Below are 22,780 nucleotides of genomic sequence, written 5' to 3'. Positions count from 1 at the left end.
CTCTCTCTACGGCTCTCGGCCTCTCTCTCTCCTCGGATCTCGGCCGCCGGTCGGCTTGTGTATGGGGTGTGTGTGTGTTTTGGAAGTGTGAAGGAATAGATGTAAATAAAGATATTTTTGGGTTTAGGGGATATTTATATCCCTTAAATCCCATTCTCATTTAACCCATCTCAATTAATCCAAGTCCCTGATCCGCTGCTACCCGATATTAATAATTAAAAACGCGAAATCACTAACATAACTTTCTTTATTCAACATTATAAATTTTAGGATGTACAAGTCTTCCCCCCTTAAAGAGGTTTCGTCCCCGAAACCTAACTATTACATAAACAAACTAGGGTAAAACTTGCGCATATCATCCTCGGTTTCCATTAACTGTCTTAACACATTTTTCATTAGATTTTTAATTTATTTTCTAAACGAACTTGGCTTTAGGCGAAGTTAAACCTCAGGCGAACTTGTCATCAGGCGAAGTTAAACCTCAGGCGAACTTAGCTTTAGGCGAAATTAAACCTCAGACGAACTTAGCTTTACCTCAGGCGAAGTTAAACCTCAGGCGAACTTAGCTTTAGGCGAAGTTAAACCTCAGGCGAACTTAGCTTTAGGCGAAGTTAAACCTCAGGCGAACTTAGCTTTAGGCGAAGTTAAACCTCAGGCGAACTTAGCTTTAGGCGAAGTTAAACCTCAGGCGAACTTGTCATCAGGCGAACTTAAACCTCAGGCGAACTTGTCATCAGGCGAACTTAGCTTGCAGGCGAAGTTTATAAGGCGAACTTAGCATGCAGGCGAAGTTCATCGCTTGAAGGCGAAGTTGCCCAGATGAAGGCGAAGTTGCCCAGATGAAGGCGAAGTTGCCCAGACAGCCTGCTGTTTGGTTTCTGTCCAACATTTCGAGCGATTTTAACACCCCCGCTATGGTTCAATATCACCCACTATGCTTCCCGACCATTTCCTGTCACTTAACACTAAAAAGCTTGGATCTTTAAACTTCAAAGTTCAAGAATCTTACCTATTTGAGATTGTTGGATCTTGTTTCCTTGCTTAATCACAACCAACCGCTCTCTCTTCTCTCTCGGATCTCGGTCTCTCTCTCCACGGCTCTCGGCCTCTCTCTCTCCTCGGATCTCGGCCGCCGGTCGGCTTGTGTATGGGGTGTGTGTGTGTTTTGGAAGTGTGAAGGAATAGATGTAAATGAAGATATTTTTGGGTTTAGGGGATATTTATATCCCTTAAATCCAATTCTCATTTAACCCATCTCAATTAATCCAAGTCCCTGATCCGCTCCTACCCGATATTAATAATTAAAAACGCGAAATCACTAACATAACTTTCTTTATTCAACATTATAAATTTTAGGATGTTACAAGTCTTCCCCCCTTAAAGAGGTTTCGTCCCCGAAACATAACTATTACATAAACAAACTAGGGTAAAACTTGCGCATATCATCCTCGGTTTCCATTAACTGTCTTAACACATTTTTCATTAGATTTTTAATTTATTTTCTAAACGAACTTGGCTTTAGGCGAAGTTAAACCTCAGGCGAACTTGTCATCAGGCGAAGTTAAACCTCAGGCGAACTTAGCTTTAGGCGAAGTTAAACCTCAGGCGAACTTAGCTTTACCTCAGGCGAAGTTAAACCTCAGGCGAACTTAGCTTTAGGCGAAGTTAAACCTCAGGCGAACTTAGCTTTAGGCGAAGTTAAACCTCAGGCGAACTTAGCTTTAGGCGAAGTTAAACCTCAGGCGAACTTAGCTTTACCTCAGGCGAAGTTAAACCTCAGGCGAACTTAGCTTTAGGCGAAGTTAAACCTCAGGGGAACTTAGCTTTAGGCGAAGTTAAACCTCAGACGAACTTAGCTTTAGGCGTAGTTAAACCTCAGGCGAACTTAGCTTTAGGTGAAGTTAAACCTCAGGCGAACTTGTCATCAGGCGAACTTAAACCTCAGGCAAACTTGTCATCAGGCGAACTTAGCTTGCAGGCGAAGTTCATATGGCGAACTTAGCTTGCAGGCGAAGTTCATCGCCTGAAGGCGAAGTCGCCCAGATGAAGGCGAAGTTGCCCAGACAGCCTGCTGTTTGGTTTCTGTCCAACATTTCGAGCGATTTTAACACCCCCGCTGTGGTTCAATATCCCCCACTACGCTTCCCGACCATTTCCGGTCACTTAACACTAAAAAGCTTGGATCTTTAAACTTCAAAGTTCAAGAATCTTACCTATTTGAGCTTGTTGGATCTTGTTTCCTTGCTTAATCACAACCAACCGCTCTCTTCTCTCTCGGATCTCGGTCTCTCTCTCTACGGCTCTCGGCCTCTCTCTCTCCTCGGATCTCGGCCGCCGGTCGGCTTGTGTATGGGGTGTGTGTGTGTTTTGGAAGTGTGAAGGAATAGATGTAAATGAAGATATTTTTGGGTTTAGGGGATATTTATATCCCTTAAATCCCATTCTCATTTAACCCATCTCAATTAATCCAAGTCCCTGATCCGCTGCTACCCGATATTAATAATTAAAAACGCGAAATCACTAACATAACTTTCTTTATTCAACATTATAAATTTTAGGATGTACAAGTCTTCCCCCCTTAAAGAGGTTTCGTCCCCGAAACCTAACTATTACATAAACAAACTAGGGTAAAACTTGCGCATATCATCCTCGGTTTCCATTAACTGTCTTAACACATTTTTCATTAGATTTTTAATTTATTTTCTAAACGAACTTGGCTTTAGGCGAAGTTAAACCTCAGGCGAACTTGTCATCAGGCGAAGTTAAACCTCAGGCGAACTTAGCTTTAGGCGAAATTAAACCTCAGACGAACTTAGCTTTACCTCAGGCGAAGTTAAACCTCAGGCGAACTTAGCTTTAGGCGAAGTTAAACCTCAGGCGAACTTAGCTTTAGGCGAAGTTAAACCTCAGGCGAACTTAGCTTTAGGCGAAGTTAAACCTCAGGCGAACTTAGCTTTAGGCGAAGTTAAACCTCAGGCGAACTTGTCATCAGGCGAACTTAAACCTCAGGCGAACTTGTCATCAGGCGAACTTAGCTTGCAGGCGAAGTTTATAAGGCGAACTTAGCATGCAGGCGAAGTTCATCGCTTGAAGGCGAAGTTGCCCAGATGAAGGCGAAGTTGCCCAGATGAAGGCGAAGTTGCCCAGACAGCCTGCTGTTTGGTTTCTGTCCAACATTTCGAGCGATTTTAACACCCCCGCTATGGTTCAATATCACCCACTATGCTTCCCGACCATTTCCTGTCACTTAACACTAAAAAGCTTGGATCTTTAAACTTCAAAGTTCAAGAATCTTACCTATTTGAGATTGTTGGATCTTGTTTCCTTGCTTAATCACAACCAACCGCTCTCTCTTCTCTCTCGGATCTCGGTCTCTCTCTCCACGGCTCTCGGCCTCTCTCTCTCCTCGGATCTCGGCCGCCGGTCGGCTTGTGTATGGGGTGTGTGTGTGTTTTGGAAGTGTGAAGGAATAGATGTAAATGAAGATATTTTTGGGTTTAGGGGATATTTATATCCCTTAAATCCAATTCTCATTTAACCCATCTCAATTAATCCAAGTCCCTGATCCGCTCCTACCCGATATTAATAATTAAAAACGCGAAATCACTAACATAACTTTCTTTATTCAACATTATAAATTTTAGGATGTTACAAGTCTTCCCCCCTTAAAGAGGTTTCGTCCCCGAAACATAACTATTACATAAACAAACTAGGGTAAAACTTGCGCATATCATCCTCGGTTTCCATTAACTGTCTTAACACATTTTTCATTAGATTTTTAATTTATTTTCTAAACGAACTTGGCTTTAGGCGAAGTTAAACCTCAGGCGAACTTGTCATCAGGCGAAGTTAAACCTCAGGCGAACTTAGCTTTAGGCGAAGTTAAACCTCAGGCGAACTTAGCTTTACCTCAGGCGAAGTTAAACCTCAGGCGAACTTAGCTTTAGGCGAAGTTAAACCTCAGGCGAACTTAGCTTTAGGCGAAGTTAAACCTCAGGCGAACTTAGCTTTAGGCGAAGTTAAACCTCAGGCGAACTTAGCTTTACCTCAGGCGAAGTTAAACCTCAGGCGAACTTAGCTTTAGGCGAAGTTAAACCTCAGGGGAACTTAGCTTTAGGCGAAGTTAAACCTCAGGCGAACTTAGCTTTAGGCGAAGTTAAACCTCAGGCGAACTTAGCTTTAGGCGAAGTTAAACCTCAGGCGAACTTGTCATCAGGCGAACTTAAACCTCAGGCAAACTTGTCATCAGGCGAACTTAGCTTGCAGGCGAAGTTCATATGGCGAACTTAGCTTGCAGGCGAAGTTCATCGCCTGAAGGCGAAGTTGCCCAGATGAAGGCGAAGTTGCCCAGACAGCCTGCTGTTTGGTTTCTGTCCAACATTTCGAGCGATTTTAACACCCCCGCTGTGGTTCAATATCACCCACTACGCTTCCCGACCATTTCCGGTCACTTAACACTAGAAAGCTTGGATCTTTAAACTTCAAAGTTCAAGAATCTAACTATTTGAGCTTGTTGGATCTTGTTTCCTTGCTTAATCACAACCAACCGCTCTCTCTTCTCTCTCGGATCTCGGTCTCTCTCTCTACGGCTCTCGGCCTCTCTCTCTCCTCGGATCTCGGCAGCCGGTCGGCTTGTGTATGGGGTGTGTGTGTGTTTTGGAAGTGTGAAGGAATAGATGTAAATGAAGATATTTTTGGGTTTAGGGGATATTTATATCCCTTAAATCCCATTCTCATTTAACCCATCTCAATTAATCCAAGTCCCTGATCTGCTTCTACCCGATATTAATAATTAAAAACGCGAAATCACTAACATAACTTTCTTTATTCAACATTATAAATTTTAGGATGTTACATTACCCCATAATACTTCCAATAACCACTAGGAACTCTGTTACCCCAGAAACACATTTAATAACCTCTGGGAACTCGGTTACCCCAGAATACTTCCAATAACCTCTGGGAACTCTGTTACCCCAGAAACACATTTAATAACCTCTGGAAACTCTGTTACCCCAAAAACACATTTAATAACCTCTAGGAACTCGGTTACCCCAGAACACATTTAATAACCTCTGGGAACTCGGTTACCCCAGAACACTGTTTCGGGCCTTACACTGTTAGCAACTCAGACAATTACCATCTTAATCCATTACCGTACGATTCCCGTACAATAAACATTATATAAATACGTTCATTTCCATGCGATTAGCATGTACTTAAACACTTTGATAAAAACATGCCTTCCGCCCCGGGAAAATATTTAAAACAGTTCAGTAAAAGGGGCTCGTGAAAACTCACCTTAGCACATGCAAGCAGGTAACAACAATCAATATCAGTTAACACGTCCAATCTGTAATATGATCCCTACGATCATTATTATACAATTATTGTTTATATAATCTTTAATCTTATCAATCGGTACACCTGAGGACACTGTCAACCCAGCACTGTACCCGTTCTGGGGGCAAGGTTAACCCAGAAACACTTCTCCGGACTCAGATTGTGATGTCGTTTAGAGTTCCAATGTCACAACTACTATTAGTCGTTTTTCTCGTTTTGCGTGCCTAGCACTGTTAACCGTTTTTATGTTTCAAAAATGAGTTTGGTCACACACGACCCGAAAATAGTGGTTGACTGATAATTTAATTAAAGATGTGAAATTATAACTCGGTTTAGACGTCCCGATTGGCCGCGGGACCCGTTTCCGTCTTTGGCTTACCGGAAACTGTTAAAATAGATTAAAATTACTCAAATCATCCGAATTATTTTCGGATGATTTATTTTTACTTGTTTAGCTCATTTATATGAAAATAGTTCATTTTTAGGGTTTTTGTACACCAGTCAGCTCGCTTAAGCGAACTTCACCGGTTTACGCGTTTTACTTTAAAAGTTTGATAATTAGCACAAATAATTATCCGTTTACTCTCGGATCTTGAAATTTTGCACAAATCACTTTTTAATAGTGGGGAATTTTATAAAAATATTTCCAGAATTAATTCTTATATTTAAAATTTACTTATCTATTTTTAAACACCATTTAAACACTAAATATGCCGTAAATACCAAACGATCTTAGAAAAATCCCAAATTTCTCCTGGATGTCCCCTGCCATCCACATAGTCCCCTGTAATTTTCCAAAACTAAAATCTTCCTTTAAATGCCATTTTTACTAAAACCGATCTAGAAATCCCTAGAACTCGTTTAACCGAAAAGCCTACTTAGACTTCTCCAACAGACCTCAAATTTTGTGTGTGACTTATACATGATATGAAAAGCTTATCCACCATTTTCCAGAATTTTTCATGATATTTAACTATTTTTCACCATTTTTGGCCAAAACCAAGCATTAAATTCACCAAATATTCATCCTTCATCCAAAAATTACCAAAAATTCACAGAACTCATATTTCCATGTGTTTAACACCTCTATAAAATTTCGTCACCTAACTCTAAACGACCAACAGTCTGTCCAAAAACACATACACCGACAAAAACCGAATATACCTTTCGTTTTCCGCCATTACAAGTTACAAACTCATCTTTCCGCCTTATCTACCACTAAATACAGAGCCTACAAACAACATACCACAATACCAAGCAAGTTATACTCACGATCAAGCCATTTCTTTCATGGTTACGGTTATGATATAAAAACAAAGATTTTAACCGTAAAAATTCGTTTTTGACTCGTTTAACTCATTTCTTGGACCAAGATCCTTTGTATAACCCGTATACATCACTTGATCATGCAAGAATCGGTTTCATCTCGGGTTTTCACCCATTTTTCATTTGAAACCTCATTTTCTTGAAAGAAAACCTAAGAAAGGAAGATAAACACGATTACAACTCGGTTTTTACCTTGTGTTCTTGCTTGAAAACTCGGGTTTTGGTTCAAGAACTTGAGAGAATTCATGGTTTGTGGGATTGTGTTTGTAAAAAAAGAAAATGAATTGTTTTGGTGGTGTTGATAGTCCGATCGGACTATGTTGGGTGGGTGGGGGGTCCCACAACTTCATTTCTAGCCACTCATTCCGATTTCCGTAATCTGGATAATGTTTTGGATAATCTGGTTAAGTTCGTTTTTCAGTTAAACGTCTAATTCGGCTTAAAACGGTCGTTTTTCGGCTTTAAAAAAAGAAATTTATATAAAACCGATTTAAAAACTTAAAAAACTTAAACCATGATGTTTACTAACTTAAAACATCATATCATTAATTATCGTGCCGCTTTTTCGGCTTGATCGATCGTCTCTTGCTCGGTTTGGTATTAAAGGTTTCGTTTAAGGTACCGACGTACCATTAAATCGAAATTCTCTTTCTGTGCCGTAAATCACTTATCCCAAAGCTTTAATACTTCGTAGTCATCACTAAATATCATATATCTCGTCTATAATTGAACCCTCGAATCATTCGGGTTTCAATAACTATCGATCGTTCGATCGCATATTCAATACGGTGAATTATATATTCACGTACAATCAATACAATGAATCATGTTTTCTCGTATAATTACCATGGTAACTCATGTACCCGACGTTACATATGACGTAACTAACGTCTACCGGTTAGGGTATACCTGGTTTCGTCGGAATCGTTACAATCAAGTTGGTATGCATTGTGTGTTATTATGTTCTTTTAACAAGACACTGATTTTAACATACCAACACAACGATTTTTACGAACAACACATGTAAACGTCGAAAAAATTGCGTTGTATATCAACACATTGGTTTAAACTATAACAGCACAACAATTTTAACATAACAACACAATATTAAGTATAACAACACAATGATTTTCACATAACAACACACTAATAACTATTATTGTTATTGTATAATATCACATTTATATATTATTAATAGTAAAATGCCATCTCGTATTGTTATTATATAATAGCACAGTGCTTATGACTTTTGTTTCGGATAACCATGCTGTAAAATAACAACACCATTTGAATGTTCTTATCTCATTTACTCGTCCAATTCTAATAACAAAATATTAACATATATATTTTTTAATATGGTAAACATAACCAACGATAAACAATAGATAAATAAATGGCTTGCTAAATTACGTGATTTCCATAATCCATACTTTCATTATATGTCGATGTTGCCCCACACCATTAATTAATTAATAAGCCATGTGTCGCAGAATGGTTGGTTCTTATTGTTTATACATAAAACTTGATTTGTATTTGATCCCGCCTCTTAAGGCGGTTGATTATTATACAAAACACAATTTAAGTAAAAAGCGTGAGAACAAATCATGGCCTTTAATATTCAAGATTTATGGTTGAGATTTAATTTCTCAATTAGTTTGGAAAGAGACTGAGATTTTACTTATAATAAAGGGCAGTTTAGTCTATTTTGTGTTTTATATAAAGAAACCCAATTAAGTTCCAAAAAAATTACCCCCGCATTAATAAAATGGTTTCTTGTTGCTACGATATCAAAGAAGAATTAATCAAAATCACCTTGAAATCTTTCAGGAGATTATTTTCTATATATACTAAAATAATATATAATTCCTTTAAATGCCATGAACTTTTAGGCGTTAATCATTTTAGTGTGTTTTAGCAAGCAAACCATATTCATTTGTTCATTTGTGCTATTATACGGCAAGGTCATCAAATTATCAAGTTGGTATGCATTGTGTGTTATTATGTTCTTTTAACAAGACACTTATTTTAACATACCAACACAACGATTTTTACGAACAACACATGTAAACGTCGAAAAAATTGCGTTGTATATCAACACATTGGTTTAAACTATAACAGCACAACAATTTTAACATAACAACACAATATTAAGTATAACAACACAATGATTTTCACATAACAACACACTAATAACTATTATTGTTATTGTATAATATCACATTTATATATTATTAATAGTAAAATGCCATCTCGTATTGTTATTATATAATAGCACAGTGCTTATGACTTTTGTTTCGGATAACCATGCTGTAAAATAACAACACCATTTGAATGTTCTTATCTCATTTACTCGTCCAATTCTAATAACAAAATATTAACATATATATTTTTTAATATGGTAAACATAACCAACGATAAACAATAGATAAATAAATGGTTGCTAAATTACGTGATTTCCATAATCCATACTTTCATTATATGTCGATGTTGCCCCACACCATTAATTAATTAATTAGCCATGTGTCGCAGTATGGTTGGTTCTTATTGTTTATACACAAAACTTGATTTGTATTTGATCCTACCTCTTAAGGTGGTTGATTATTATACAAAACACAATTTAAGTAAAAAGCGTGAGAACAAATCATGGCCTTTAATATTCAAGATTTAAGGTTGAGATTTAATTTCTCAATTAGTTTGGAAAGAGATTGAGACTTTGCTTATAAGCAAGGGCAGTTTAGTATATTTTGTGTTTTATATAAAGAAACCCAATTAAGTTCTAAAAAAATTGCCCCCGCATTAATAAAATGGTTTCTTGTTGCTACGATATCAAAGAAGAATTAATCAAAATCACCTTGAAATCTTTTATTAAATTATTTTCTATATATATTAAAAAAATATATAATTCCTTTAAATGCCATGAACTTTTAGGCGTTAATCATTTTATTGTGTTTTAGCAAGCAAACCATATTCATTTGTTCATTTGTGCTATTATACGGCAAGGTCATCAAATTATCAAGTTGGTATGCATTGTGTGTTATTTTGTTCTTATAACAAGACACTGAATTTAACATACCAACACAACGATTTTTACGAACAACACATGTAAACGTCGAAAAAATTGCGTTGTATAACTACACATTGGTTTAAACTATAACAGCACAACAATTTTAACATAACAACACAATTTAAGTATATCAACACAATGATTTTCACATAACAACACACTAATAACTATTATTGTTATTGTATAATATCACATTTATATATTATGAAGAGTAAAATGCCATCTCGTATTGTTATTATATAATAGCACAGTGCTTATGACTTTTGTTTCGGATAACCATGCTGTAAAATAACAACACCATTTGAATTTTCTTATCTCATTCACTCGTCCAACTCTAATAACAAAATATTAACATATATATTTTTTAATATGGTAAACATAACCAACGATAAACAATAGATAAATAAATGGCTTGCTAAATTACGTGATTTCCATAATCAATACTTTCATTATATGTCGATGTTGCCCCACACCATTAATTAATTAATAAGCTATGTGTCGCAGTATGGTTGGTTCTTATTGTATATACATAAAACTTGATTTGTATTTGATCCAACCTCTTAAGGTGGTTGATTATTATACAAAACACAATTTAAGTAAAAAGCGTGAGAACAAATCATGGCCTTTAATATTCAAGATTTATGGTTGAGATTTAATTTCTCAATTAGTTTGGAAAGAGATTGAGATTTTACTTATAAGCAAGGGCAGTTTAGTATATTTTGAGTTTTATATAAAGAAACCCAATTAAGTTCCAAAAAAATTGCCCCCGCATTAATAAAATGGTTTCTTGTTGCTACGATATCAAAGAAGAATTAATCACAATCACCTTGAAATCTTTCATGAAAATATTTTCTATATATACTAAAATAATATATAATTTCTTTAAATGCCATGAACTTTTAGGCGTTAATAATTTTATTGTGTTTTAGCAAGCAAACCATATTCATTTGTTCATTTGTGCTATTATACGGCAAGGTCATCAATTTATCATGTTGGTATGCATTGTGAGTTATTATGTTCTTTTAACAAGACACTGATTTTAACATACCAACACAACGATTTTTACAAACAACGCATGTAAACGTTGAAAAAATTGCATTGAATATCAACACATTGGTTTAAACTATAATAGCACAACAATTTTAACATAACAACACAATATTAAGTATAAAAACACAATGATTTTCACATAACAACACACTAATAACTATTATTGTTATTGTATAATATCACATTTATATATTATTAATAGTAAAATGCCATTTCGTATTGTTATTATATAATAGCACAGTGCTTATGACTTTTGTTTCGGATAACCATGCTGTAATATAACAACACCATTTGAATGTTCTTATCTCCATTTAATCGTCCAATTCTAAAAACAAAATATTAACATATATATTTTTTAATATGGTAAACATAACCAACGATAAACAATAGATAAATAAATGGCTTGCTAAATTACGTGATTTCCATAATCCATACTTTCAATATATGTCGATGTTGCCCCACACCATTAATTAATTAATAAGCCATGTGTCGCAGTATGGTTGGTTCTTATTGTTTATACATAAAACTTGATTTGTATTTGATCCTACCTCTTAAGGTGGTTGATTATTATACAAAACACAATTTAAGTAAAAAGCGTGAGAACAAATCATGGCCTTTAATATTCAAGATTTATGGTTGAGATTTAATTTCTCAATTAGTTTGGAAAGAGATTGAGATATTACTTATAAGAAAGGGCACTTTAGTATATTTTGTGTTTTATATAAAGAAACCCAATTAAGTTCCAAAATAATTGCCCCCGCATTAATAAAATGGTTTCATGTTGCTACGATATCAAAGAAGAATTAATCAAAATCACCATGAAATCTTTTATTAAATTATTTTCTATATATATTAAAAAAATATATAATTCCTTTAAATGCCATGAACTTTTAGGCGTTAATCATTTTATTGTGTTTTAGCAAGCAAACCATATTCATTTGTTCATTTGTGCTATTATACGGCAAGGTCATCAAATTATCAAGTTGGTATGCATTGTGTGTTATTTTGTTCTTATAACAAGACACTGAATTTAACATACCAACACAACGATTTTTACGAACAACACATGTAAACGTCGAAAAAATTGCGTTGTGTAACTACACATTGGTTTAAACTATAACAGCACAACAATTTTAACATAACAACACAATTTAAGTATATCAACACAATGATTTATAAAAAACAACACACTAATAACTATTATTGTTATTGTATAATATCACATTTATATATTATGAAGAGTAAAATGCCATCTCGTATTGTTATTATATAATAGCACAGTGCTTATGACTTTTGTTTCGGATAACCATGCTGTAAAATAACAACACCATTTGAATTTTCTTATCTCATTCACTCGTCCAACTCTAATAACAAAATATTAACATATATATTTTTTAATATGGTAAACATAACCAACGATAAACAATAGATAAATAAATGGCTTGCTAAATTACGTGATTTCCATAATCAATACTTTCATTATATGTCGATGTTGCCCCACACCATTAATTAATTAATAAGCTATGTGTCGCAGTATGGTTGGTTCTTATTGTATATACATAAAACTTGATTTGTATTTGATCCAACCTCTTAAGGTGGTTGATTATTATACAAAACACAATTTAAGTAAAAAGCGCGAGAACAAATCATGGCCTTTAATATTCAAGATTTATGGTTGAGATTTAATTTCTCAATTAGTTTGGAAAGAGATTGAGATTATACTTATAAGCAAGGGCAGTTTAGTATATTTTGAGTTTTATATAAAGAAACCCAATTAAGTTCCAAAAAAATTGCCCCCGCATTAATAAAATGGTTTCTTGTTGCTACGATATCAAAGAAGAATTAATCAAAATCACCTTGAAATCTTTCTGGAAATTATTTTCTATATATACTAAAATAATATATAATTCCTTTAAATGCCATGAACTTTCAGGCGTTAATAATTTTATTGTGTTTTAGCAAGCAAACCATATTCATTTGTTCATTTGTGCTATTATACGGCAAGGTCATCAATTTATCATGTTGGTATGCATTGTGTGTTATTATGTTCTTTTAACAAGACACTGATTTTAACATACCAACACAATGATTATGCACACCACCCCGAAAACATAACACATAAATGGGGCTAGAAACTCACCTGAACACGGTTACGTTCACCGTTAATCGTAATCCCTTTCCTCAGTTGTGCACGGCTGACTGTATAACAAGTATACATATCAATTAACTATCACTACTTATATCATCTTTCTAGTCTTAATTACTACCCACAACGAACGGAGGTCCGGGGGCAGCGCCCCTGGCAGCGGGGTCTAGAGGCGGCAGCCCCTAGCAGGGTCCAAGGGGCAGAGCCCCTGGCTGGGGTCACGACGATCTAGCACCTACAAGCTCGGGTCCTCGCCTTTGGATCTTGGTTCGGGTCGTGTGTGTTTTGGAGTGTGTGTTAGAGAATAAGATGGAAATGAATGATGGTTTAGGGTTTAGGGGATATTTATATCCCTTAAAGCCCATGGACCTAAGGCCCATTCTCATTTAACCCATCTCAATTAATCTAAGTCCATGATCCGTTCTTTACTCGACGTTAATTAATTAATAACGCGAAATCACTAAACGTAACTTTCTTTATTCACATTATAAATTTTAGGATGTTACAAGTCTTCCCTCCTTAAAGAGGTTTCGTCCCCGAAACCTAACTATTACATAAACAGACTAGGGTAAAACTTGCGCATCTCATCCTCGGCCTCCCAAGTAGCATCTGATCCCTTGCGGTGTTTCCATATCACTTTTACCAAAGGTATAATCTTGTGACGAAGCTGCTTCTCCTTGCGGTCAACGATCTCTATCGGTTGCTCGATGTAGTTCAATTGTTCATCAACCTCAATGTCCATCAATGGCACGTGAGACGTGTCATCAGCTAGACACTTCCTCAGATGAGAAACATGGAAGGTTGAATGAATTCCTTCTAACTCATCGGGTAAATCCAGTTTATAAGCTACTTCACCCACACAATTTACGATCTTGAACGGTCCAATGTACCTCGGACTCAACTTTCCTCTTTTCCTAAAACGGATAATCCCCTTCCAAGGCGAGACCTTGAGCATCACATAGTCACCAATGTTAAACTCAATTGGTTGTCGCCGCTTACCTGCATAAGACTTTTGTCTGTCTTGAGCGGCTTTCATTCTTGCTTTGATCTGATCGAACTTTAAGACGTTTCTTGAACCACTTCTAGGCTTCCCATTTCTTTCTGACCAATCTCACCCCAACACACTGGAGTTCTACATCGTCTACCGTAAAGCATCTCAAACGGTGGCATACCAATACTTGAATGGTAACTGTTTTATAGGAGAACTCTACCAGATGCAGATGATCATCCCAACTTCCACCAAAATCTAAAACACAAGCACGTAGCATATCCTCAAGGGTTTGGATTGTCCTTTCAGACTGTCCATCGGTTTGAGGATGATACGCCGTACCGATGTTCAACCTCGTCCACATAGCTTCATGGAATTTCTTCCAGAACCTAGAAGTAAACCGTGTATCTCTATCAGACACGATTGATAACGGTACTCCATGCTTAGCCACAACCTCTTTAATGAACAAGTTTGCTAATGTTTCTGACGAGATAGCCTCTCGTATGGGCAGAAAGTGAGCACTCTTGGTCAAACGGTCCACAATCACCCAGATGGTATCATGTTGCTTAGCTGTACGAGGTAGCTTAGTTATGAAATCCATGGTGATGTGTTCCCATTTCCACTCAGGTATCTCTAGCGGTTGCATCTTCCCATAAGGCTTTTGGTGTTCGGCTTTGACTGGTAATCAAGTTAAGCACTTACTAACATAATCCACTACATCATTCTTCATTCCTGGCCACCAGTAATCTCTTTTCAAGTCTTGATACATCTTTGTAGCTCCAGGATGGATTGAGTACCTTGACTTATGAGCTTCATCTAAGATTCGACTTCTAAGATCACCATGGCGTGGGATCCACATAAAGTCGAACCTAGTCTTAACTCCATGAGCGTTTTCCACCAACTCATCTTGCTGGCCATAAATCCTTTCTTTCTTTACTAACCCTTCATCTACTAACACCTCTTACTGCACCTTGATGATTTCTTCAAAAAGACTTGGGTTCATGATCAACTTGTAGGACTTCACTGTTGCAAGGACTTCCTCATTCTTACGACTTGGCGCATCAGCGACCACGTTAGCTTTACCGGGGTAATACTTAATCTCACAGTCGTAATCCTTTATCAATTCTAACCATCTTCTCTGCCTCATGTTCAATTCTTTCTGCTCGAAGAAGTACTTTAAACTCTTATGATCTGTATAGATAGTACACTTAGTACCGTACAGATAATGCCTCCATATCTTAAGAGCATGCACTACAGCTGCTAACTCCAAATCATGCGTCGGATAAGTACTCTCATGAACCTTCAACTGTCTAGACGCGTAAGCTATCACCTTCCCTCGTTGCATCAACACGCAACCTAACCCTTGATGCGAGGCATCAGCACAAACAACGAAATCCTCGTCACCATCAGGTAGAGCAAGGATTGGAGCTTGCGTGAGCCTCTTCTTTAATTCTTCAAAGGCTTCTTCTTGAAACTTTCCCCAACTGAATACTATCGACTTCCGGGTCATACCGGTCAGCGGTGCGGCTATCTTGGAGAAACCTTCGATGAATCTCCTATAGTAGCCAGCTAACCCTAGGAAGCTTCGTATATCAGTCGGATTCTGCGGAGTCTTCCAATTCGTTATCGCTTCAATCTTTGCTGGGTCCACGGTAATCCCTTCCGGATTAATCACCTGACCTAAAAATTGCACTTCTCTTAACCAGAACGCGCACTTCGAAAACTTGGCATACAACTTCTCTTTCTTCAGAGTCTCCAATACCTCTCTCAGATGCTCAGCATGGTCAGACTCGTTCTTTGAATAAATCAATATATCGTCAATGAAGACGATAACTGACTTATCCAACATCGGCCGACACACCCTATTCATCATGTCCATAAATGCTGCAGGAGCATTTGTTAGACCGAATGACATTACGAGGAACTCGTAGTGTCCATACCGCGTTCGGAACGCTGTCTTAGGGATGTCTGCCTCCTTCACCTTCAGCTGATGGTAGCCTGATCTGAGATCTATTCGTGAGAACCAACTTGAACCTTGCAGTTGGTCAAACAGATCATCAATCCTTGGCAAAGGATATCTATTCTTTACCGTAAGCTTATTCAACTCACGATAGTCTATGCACATTCTCATACTTCCATCCTTCTTTTTCACGAATAATACTGGTGCGCCCCACGGGGAAACACTTGGTCGTATGAAACCTTTGTCGAGGAGTTCTTGCAGTTGGGACATCAATTCTTTCATCTCGGACGGTGCTTGACGGTAAGGCGCTTTTGCGACTGGTTGGGCTCCTGGTATTAACTCTATCCGAAATTCTATCTCTCGCCCCGGTGGCAACCCCGGAAGATCCTCAGGGAATACTTCTGGGTAGTCGCGCACAATAGGAACATCTTTCATTTCTTTCGTCTCGGCCGTAGCGTTGACGACATACGCCAGGTAGGCACAACACCCTCGCCTTAGCAAACCCTCGGCTTTTATCATCGAAATGACATTAAGCCCAGAACTTTCCTTATCACCATAAACCGTCACCGCACTACCATCCAAGGACTTTAACCTTATTATCCTACTCTTACATACTATCTGAGCCTCAAACTCAGACAACCAATCCATCCCCAAAACCACATCGAACCCTCCTAAGGTCATAACATACAAGGTAACAGGGAACTCATGTCCCTCCAATTCTATCCTACAGTCCTTAACCATTTTCATTATTTTAACCGAAGTGTCAATGCGGTTTCTACTATAAGAGTCTCAGACACTCGGCAACATTTCATTTTAGCTAGTTTACTAAATGGTGTGGCTACAAAACTTTTGTTTGCGCCCGAATCAAATAATACAGTAGCGGAAACACCGTTCACTAGAAACGTATCTGTGACAACATCCGGAATCTGCTTGGCTTGTTCTTGGGTCAGCATGTAGGCTCTAGTTCTTGGCCTAGCTTGATCGGCATCCTTCCTTCTACTACCTCCAGCTTCACTCTCGGTACACTCCCTAGCAAAATGACCTGTCTTACCACACTTGTAGCATGCAGGCTTAGAACTGCACTCATGAGCATAATGACCTGCCTTCCCACACTTGTAGCAAACATTCGACCCAAATCTAGATTCTCCGTCATGTATCTTTCCACACTTATGACATGTATCCGAACCTTTTCCCCACCTACACTCACCATTGTGTGCCTTGCCACAAGTCTTGCACGACCTGTTCTCCCAAACTCTCGGCTGCTTGTTCTTAGGGTTCCACATCTGGGTACCGGGTCGTTTAGCAGGAGCGACCCATTTCTTCTCTTTCTTCTCGTCTCCCACCACCACATCATCCGCAGCCAAGTCTGCATAGACCATTTCTGCGAGTTCGACAGCAGAATCGAAAGTAGCGGGTTTACTTGTCCTGACTAACATGCGGACTCTCTGTGGTAATCCCCTCACGTAACACTTGATTCTCTTAGTCTCAGTGTTGACCATATCGGGCACCAACCTAGACATTCGGTTGAACTCAATGGTGTACTCACGATGTGTCATCGTCCCAGCTTTCAAGTTCAGGAACTTCATCTCCGCCCTCTTAACCTCGGCGTCAGCACAGAACTTCTTCATCACTAATTCCTTTAGATTCTCCCACTCCATCGCTTTGATCTCTTCACGGGTCTTCCTCTGCTCCACACTCTCCCACCAATACATAGCCTCATCTTCAAATGATTGGGTGGCATAACCGACAGCTTGGTCAGGACGACCCCGTTACCGGTAGCCCTACTTTCGTGTTGGATTTACTCATAAACGCAGTTCTAAATATCAGAGTTAATTAAAACATTCGCGGAATATAAAAGCTTTCATAAAACATTTCATAACAAAACACGTCTTGTCTTAAAACATCATTTTGTCTTTCAAAATAAACGAAACATTAAACTTAAACGTCTTGAGTCTTCCGATGCCAGCCTCTTATTCAGTGCCACGTGTCTCCTCAAGCGAGCTGCCTCATCCTACTCACCTGCGTGCATACTAAAAGTCAGCTACGCTGAGTGAGTTCTAGTTAATCATACACTATACAATACACATAAATTTATATTCTTTCATTCGTACTTTCATACTTTCATACTTTCTTTTGTATTAACTTACTTTCATATCTTACGTTATAAAGAGCATTACGCCCTACATTCCTCGAGTATTTTAGAGCTCGGTACCCTCCTTCCTCGAGTATTATTAGGGCTCGGTACTCTTCTTCCTCGAGTATTATTAGGGCTCGGTACCCTCTTTCCTCGAGTATTATTAGGGCTCGGTCCCTCATTCCTCGAATATTAGTAGGGTTCGGTTCCCTAGTTCTCGAATATTAGCAGGGTTCGATTCCCTCTTCCTTACCATACAACCATCCTTTCCTTCTTTTATTAACTTTATCACATTCGTACACATAAGCATACATATCATACTTACCTTATACTTAGCGTTACAACCTGACAGTACGTGCAATATCTGAAGATCGTTCATGTACCATCAAGCAATCATTCATACATATCACATCATTCACATAAGGCATACACTTATCTCTTAGGATTAGCGTATTAACAAACATATCGAGTATGCACACAGCCCCGAAAACATAACACATAAATGGGGCTAGAAACTCACCTGAACACGGTTACGTTCACCGTTAATCGTAATCCCTTTCTTCAGTTGTGCACGGCTGACTGTATAACAAGTATACATATCAATTAACTATCACTACTCATATCATCTTTCTAGTCTTAATTACTGCCCACAACGAACGGGGGTCCGGGGGCAGCGCCCCTGGCAGCGGGGTCTAGGGGCGGCAGCCCCTAGCAGGGTCCAAGGGGCAGAGCCCCTGGCTGGGGTCGAGCTGACCTGGGTTTTTAATTAGGTTTTTAATTTATTTTCTAATCGAACTTGACTTTAGGCGAAGTTAAACCTTGGGCGAACTTAGCTTTAGGCGAAGTTGTCATCAGGCGAGCTTAGCTTTAGGCGAAGTTGTCATCAGGCGAGCTTAGCTTTAGGCGAAGCTGTCATCAGGCGACCTTAGGTTTGCCGGCGAAGTTCATCAGGCGAACTTAGCTTGCAGGCGAAGTTGTCGGCTGCAGCTACTGTTCGTTCTTAAATCCTTCGTTTCTTAACCAAATAACTCGATTTAGGTATCCACGGAATCGTCTGACCAGCGCCTACAAACCCCAACCATCAAATCGACCTAACATCGATGTTTAAAGGGTGCGATTTAGGCATATAGGTTACGGGTTCTTTTATCAATCGATTAACCCATCAAATCATAACCATTTTCAGTAAGTTTAGCTTTGTTGGATTTGTTTTTACCATACAAACACAGATCTATCATTTCTATACTAATCCAAACCTAAACGAACAAGTTCTCGGTATAAACGTACCGTAAATGAGTCGAACTACGAACACGAGCTGGTCTTGCTGCTTTGATTCGTCACGACGATCTAGCACCAACAAGCTCGGGTCCTCGTCTTTGGATCTTGGTTCGGTCGTGTGTGTTTTGGAGTGTGTTAGAGAATAAGATGGAAATGAATGATGGTTTAGGGTTTAGGGGATATTTATATCCCTTAAAGCCCATGGACCTAAGGCCCATTCTCATTTAACCCATCTCAATTAATCTAAGTCCATGATTCGTTCTTTACTCGACATTAATTAATTAATAACGCGAAATCACTAACCGTAACTTTCTTTATTCACATTATAAATTTTAGGATGTTACATATAGATGTTATACGAGGTAGCTACTATATAATACTTGTTGGTGCGTGAACGATCTTCGGATATTGCACGCATCGCCAAGGATAGTGATTGCCAAGTGGTTATTAGTGTGTATGAATGCTATGATGTGACTTGCTTATTATGTAAATGATATGAAGCATGTTGTAGAAAAGTAGAGGTAGAGCGTGTTAGAAGTGGCAAGAGTGTAGTAAGAGTGTTAGTGGCATGACGATAGTACGTGGTAGGGTAAGCCTATACGTGACTACGTCATTAAAGTGGCAAAGTGGCATTACGTTATACGTTAATAAAGTGGCAAAGTGGCAAGGTGGTAGGTGTAAATAAGAGGCTAAGTGGTAAGGTAAGCAGGTTAGATAGTGGACTACGTGTCTTCGGATACGTGTATGATGCAAGTAGTGGTTGTATGATAAGTTGCTTGATTAACTAGAACTCACTCAGCGTAGCTGACTTTTAGTATGCACGCAGGTGATCAGACCAAAGAACTAGCATGAGGATGGCACATGGCATGGATTGAACGGCTGGCATCTTAAGATGGAAGAAAAGATGTTTTAAATATAATGATTTGTTTTATAGTATCAAAGAAGAGATTGAATGTTTTGTAACGAATGCTTCAAGTAAATATTTCCGCGAAAGTTTTAATTAACTCTGATTGCAAGAACTGTGTTTATGAGTAATTCTGACGCTAAAGTAGGGCTACCGGTTCGGGGCCTTACAACAGCACAACAATTTTAACATAACAACACAATTTTAAGTATAACAACACAATGATTTTGACATAACAACACACTAATAACTATTATTGTTATTATATAATATCACATTTATATATTATTAAGAGTAAAATGCCATTTCATATTGTTATTATATAATAGCACAATGCTTATGACTTTTGTTTCGGATAACCATACTGTATAATAACAACACCATTTAAATGTTCTTATCTCATTTACTCGTCAAATTCTAATACCAAAATATTAACATATATATTTTTTAATATGGTAAACATAACCAACAATAAACAATAGAAAAATAAATGGCATGCTTAATTACGGGATTTCCATAATCCATACTTTCATTATATGACGATGTTGCCCCACACCATTAATTAATTAATAAGCCATGTGTCGCAGTTTGGTTGGTTCTTATTGTTTAAACATAAAACTTGATTTGTATTTGATGCTACCTCTTAAGGTGGTTGGTTATTGTACAAAACACAATTTAAGTAAAAAAGCGTGAGAATAAATCATGGCCTTTAATGTTAAAGATTTATGGTTGAGATTTAATTTCTCAATTAGTTTGAAAAGAGATTGAGATTTTACTGATAAGAAAGGGCACTTTAGTATATTTTGTGTTTTATATAAAGAAACCCAATTAAGTTCCAAAATAATTGTCCCCGCATTAATAAAATTGTTTCATGTTCCTACGATATCAAAGAAGAATTAATCAAAATCACCTTGAAACTTTCATTAAATTATTTTCTATATATATTAAAATAATATATAATTCCTTTAAATTCCAGGAACTTTTAGGCGTTAATCATTTTATTGTGTTTTAGCAAGCAAACCGTATTCATTTGTTCATTTGTGCTATTATACGGCAAGGTCATCAAATTATCAAGTTGGTATGCATTGTGTGTTATTTTGTTCTTATAACAAGACACTGAATTTAACATACCAACACAACGATTTTTACGAACAACACATGTAAACGTCGAAAAAATTGAGTTGTATAACTAAACATTGGTTTAAACTATAACAGCACAACAATTTTAACATAACAACACAATTTTAAGTATATCAACACAATGATTTTCACATAACAACACACTAATAACTATTATTGTTATTGTATAATATCACATTTATATATTATTAAGAGTAAAATGCCATCTCGTATTGTTATTAAATAATAGCACAGTGCTTATGACTTTTGTTTCGGATAACCATGCTGTAAAATAACAATACCATTTGAATGTTCTTATCTCATTTACTCGTCCAATTCTAATACCAAAATATTAACATATATATTATTTAATATGGTAAACATAACCAACAATAAACAATAGAAAAATTAATGGCTTGCTTAATTACGGGATTTCCATAATCCATACATTCATTATATGACGATGTTGCTCCACACCATTAATTAATTAATAAGCCATGTGTCGCAGTTTGGTTGGTTCTTATTGTTTATACATAAAACTTGATTTGTATTTGATCCTACCTCTTAATATGGTTGGTTATTGTACAAAACACAATTTAAGTAGAAAGCATGAGAGCAAATCATGGCCTTTAATATTCAAGATTTATGGTTGAGATTTAATTTCCCAATTAGTTTGGAAAGAGATTGAGCTTTTACTTATAAGCAAGTGCTGTTTAGTATATTTTGTGTTTTATATAAAGAAACTCAATTAAGTTCCAAAAAAATTGCCACTGTATTAATAAAATGGTTTCTTGTTGCTACAAAACAAAGAAGAATTAATCAAAATCACCTTGAAATCTTTCATAAAATCATTTTCTATATATACTAAAATAATATATAATTCCTTTAAATGCCATGACCTTGTAGACGTTAATCATTTTATTGTGTTTTAGCAAGCAAACCATATTCATTTGTTTATTTGTGCTATTATACGGCAAGGTCATCAATTTATCAAGTTGGTATGCATTGTGTGTTATTATGTTCTTTTAACAAGACACTGATTTTAACATACCAACACAACGATTTTTAAAAAACAATACATGTAAACGTTGAAATATTGCATTGTATATCAACATATTGGTTTAAACTATAACATCACAACAATTTTAACATAACAACACAATGATTTTGACATAAAAACACACTAATTACTATTATTGTTATTATATAATATCACATTTATATATTATTAAGAGTAAAATGCCATTTCATATTGTTATTATATAATAGCACAGTGCTTATGACTTTTGTTTCGGATAACCATACTTTATAATAACACCATTTAAATGTTCTTATCTCATTTACTCGTCCAATTCTAATACCAAAATATTAACATATATATTTTTTAAAATGGTAAACCTAACCAACAATAAACAATAGAAAAATAAATGGCCTGCTTAATTACGAGATTTTCATAATCCATACTTTCATT

The sequence above is a fragment of the Bidens hawaiensis genome, unplaced genomic scaffold, assembly GCF_021521415.1.
Source record: "Bidens hawaiensis isolate Kalapana, Puna unplaced genomic scaffold, B.hawaiensis_p1.1 tig00004474_1, whole genome shotgun sequence".
Taxonomy (NCBI): domain Eukaryota; kingdom Viridiplantae; phylum Streptophyta; class Magnoliopsida; order Asterales; family Asteraceae; genus Bidens; species Bidens hawaiensis.
This window is presented reverse-complemented; position numbering follows the sequence as displayed.